The 3,896-nt window shown below is 34.1% G+C and overlaps 1 non-coding gene across 1 annotated transcript; it reads left to right on the top strand.

Annotated features, from left to right (window-relative positions):
• The first annotated feature begins 676 nt into the window (after positions 1-676).
• Positions 677-750, top strand: TRNAT-AGU (transfer RNA threonine (anticodon AGU)). Its single transcript has one exon. It is a non-coding gene; the product is annotated as a tRNA-Thr (tRNA).
• Positions 751-3,896: the final 3,146 nt, after the last annotated feature.

Below are 3,896 nucleotides of genomic sequence, written 5' to 3'. Positions count from 1 at the left end.
TTTTGTATTATAAAGGAATTTTAGCATTTCTTTTTAACATATTGTGGTACAAGAAATTTCATGTAACAAATAATTACATAGCACAAGAACAGATAACAAGGTACAAGAAATTTTATGTACCAGTAACAAATTTACAATATTTATGCATCATAGAAGGCCAAGAACTCTTCATCATTGCAAGTTCGTCGTAAGTTCAATGAAACCAATTATCATATTCCAGGTATTATTTTGCATACAGATATTGTTATTGATTTCTAGAATTACACTTTTAACTCATAAGCATAAGTAAAAGAATTAAAAACATTTATATAGATACAGAATTAGTACTAGCCATGTATAATGCACATCCTTATTTTTGCCTCACAAATTTGGGTAAAAAAGTGCATATTATACATGGCGAAATGCAGTATATAGTCCATTCTATTGATAGCTCTGGCTGACAGTTTCACCTAAGAATTGTCCTTCATGGCAGCCCTTTCACCTGTAGCTTTTGGGATCCAGAATTGTCTTAGCCCAAGGTTCTTAAGAGAGCAGAATGACACCCAGAAAGAGTTTAGATAAGCAACATGATCTAAACTTTAACCTCAATCTTTTATGAATTCCCTGGTTGTTCACTAACCTCTGTTTACACTGATCTTTCTTTGCTTCTTGGTCTTAAAAAAGGCTGTCCAGGGGTGACCGGTTGGCTCAGTTGGTTAGAGCATGGTGCTAGTAACACCAAGGTTGCCGGTTCGATCCCCGCATGGGCCACTGTGAGCTGCGCCCTCCTTAAAAAAAAAAAAAAATGCTGTCTAATCTCCAGGACATCTGCCTGGATGCCTTTCCTAAGATATCCCAATAATGAGCTCAGTTAAATATCACCTTCTATGGGAAAGCTTCTGGTGTCAACATATATAAATAACACCTTCTACCCCTAGTATTTCTACCACATTACTGTACAACCTCATTATATGTCTTCCACATTTTCACTATTCAAAATTATCTAGTATATTTATTGGTTTCCTGTTTTTATATATTTTCATCCTTTAGAATGCATACACCACGAATTTAGCTTTGTTATTATTTTCTTGTCAGTTTAGAACATTTCCTGCCTCATGCACTGTTTAATAACCATTTTCATACTTTCATTTTGAGATGATTGGAAAATTACAGAAAAGTTGCAAGGAAAGAACAAAAGACGCCTATATACCGTTCAACCAAATTCATCAGTTAACATTTTGCCGCATTTCTTTTATCACTTTTTCCTAAATATTTATGTCTATCTATCATCTATGTATCTCTCTATCTCTGTATCTATCTATCTATTTATCTATCTATCTCCTAATATATATGTATTTCTGAAGACTATTCTCATGCACAGCCTAGTATAGGTAATAAAGTCATGAAATTTATTATTTTAACAGTATTATAAGCTAAGCCAGTGTCCATATTCAAATTTCACAATTGTCCCAAAATATTCTTTTAGCATATATTTTTTCTGATGTAGGATCTGACTTATAATCTGCATTGCATTTTGTTGTCATATATCTTTAGTACCCTTTAATCTGGAATAGTTTCTCAGCTTTTCTTTCTCTTTCATGACCATGAAATCTTGTAGGAGGACATTTATTTAGGAGTGCAGTTATTTTGTAGAATGCCAATAATTGTTTTTTGGAATTTAAATACATAAATACCAACTACCATCTAGAATTGTCTTGTTCTTATATGAAGATACACAAGAACTGGAAATTTTATCTATACAGAGGGTGCCAAAAAATGTATATACATTTTAAGAAAGGAAAAGACTATTAAAATTGTGATAATATATACAGATAACAAAAAATGAATACAAGTCACATTGACTCCTGCAATTTCAAGAGGTGCTCAAAGTGGTTACCATCAGCGTCCAGACACTTCTGATTACGGTGAACTACTGCTTGAGCAACACTGACCAAAGGGTCCACTTGCATACATTTTTTTGGCACCCCAGTATATATAAATTTCAAAACTTCCCTCCATCTCTTCTGAGATCTAAGAATAAAATGTTTACTAAGCCATACTTTGAGAGAGTCCTAATTTCCTGCCTTCCAAACTTTTCAATTTCCATAACTAAATAAATAATCTCAACAGATCTTTTGAAATTTTATGTTAAGCCACTTAAGATACACTATGAAAATTTAAGTAAACTTTTAGAATATAGTTTTTGTTGGCCTCCTTTAAGGAGCATGCATTAATGAATACATCAATCTTGTTAAAAATCAGGAGTTTACTAGCTTTATTTTCCAATTTCATGTTCCACAATTACCTTTTAGTATAAAAGCAAAGGAGACATTGTCTGGCTTTAAGTTTGTTTTCAACAAAGTTTTCAGGGTGAAGGTTGCCATGTACCAGCACATCACTCTCCAAAGGAAAGAATCCAAATATGATGTGTCAACAAAAATCAATCAACAGTCTCAGATTTTAAAACTTTTCAAGAGACTATGTAGTTGAATCCTTTGTACACCCCCTTTTTATTTGCCCTCTACAAATATGGATATTATAATACAAACGTTTACTAAAAAAATTTAAAAATCAATGTCAGGGTCATCTGAACTCTTTCCCCCTAATGTAAACTGGACATTTGAACTGCTTATTTCTCAGCTCATCAATGGTTCTTGAATGTCAGGTGTGCCCTACTTAATCAATAATTAAGGTTTCATTAGGCTCCATGAGCTGCTGATATGTTCCTTTGCATATTCGAAATCTGTCCCTCAGTATGGATACTAACTGGATGTTTATTGAATGAAAAGGTCAAGTCAGGCTTCCCCTTGGCAATGATGCTAGCTCTCTCAAATTCTCATTAAGTAAACCCTGTGATCACTTCACAAAGAATACTTATAGAAAATACCAAGTGTTCACCTCAGTGTATTACATTATGTTCTCTAAAAATATTTAGAAATGGACATTAGTTATACAAACAAGGAAATAGACCGTTTATTGATCATGCAAATATGTTCCCTTCATTTATTTAAAATGAACCAATTAGTGCAAGGGTGGTGAACTTTCTTAAAGGGCCAGATAGTTAAAATTTTAGACTGTGCTGGCCACGTGGTCTGTTGCAGCTAGTTAACTCTGCCATTGTAGTGGAAAAGCAGCCATTGACAATATCTAAAGGAATGGATGTTGTGGCTGTGTTATAAGAAAAATCTGTTTAAAGAAACAGGTGGTGGGATAGTGGGTTTACTGACCCCTTAATTAGCAGAGCAAAATATGCCCTATATAATGCATACACATATTCATAGATATATATATGTTTTTGTTTAAAAATGGAATTGAGTTTCTCTTTTGGCAAATTGAGCACTGTGAAGTAAACCTGAAAGAGGTGTGAGTGAATTTTGCCTATATTTGAAGGCAGCACATTTATTTTTAAGCAGCGTGTCACGTTGGAATACATACTAGAGAAACTCTTTCCATGCCTCCTTTACTTACGTAAACTCTTCTCTGAAGGTGTGTGGTATAGTTTTTTCTGAAGGGAGTCAATCAATTGAAAAATTATGCCATTCATGAAGTCAACACACTTTAACTAAATAAGTAAACACTCTCTTATTTAATTGTTTGGCTGGGTTCGTGGATGTGAGATACATCATACTATGCTGACACTAAGTTCATCATCTTAGAGAAGACAAAAGTGGTCAAGAGACATTCTCGTTGTTTCCTATGGTGAGGGCAGGACTCTGTCATCAACTCTAAGTGCACTTAATTTGGGAAGGAGGACAATTGGTTAAATGTTTGGTATCAAAGTAACAGCTAGATAGTGAATTGAAGAGGAGGAATGTTGCTAAATTGGTCTAGGCAAAGGGACTCTGAAATCAATCTCGTCTTTTTAAAGACTGCAGCCCTGAAGACTTCTGGTGATTTTTCTTCATGACATCCCCTGA

Source organism: Rhinolophus sinicus, chromosome X, assembly GCF_036562045.2.
Source record: "Rhinolophus sinicus isolate RSC01 chromosome X, ASM3656204v1, whole genome shotgun sequence".
Taxonomy (NCBI): Eukaryota; Metazoa; Chordata; class Mammalia; order Chiroptera; family Rhinolophidae; genus Rhinolophus; species Rhinolophus sinicus.
Note: the sequence above shows the minus strand (reverse complement) of the source record. Positions and strands in the feature narration are given on the sequence as shown.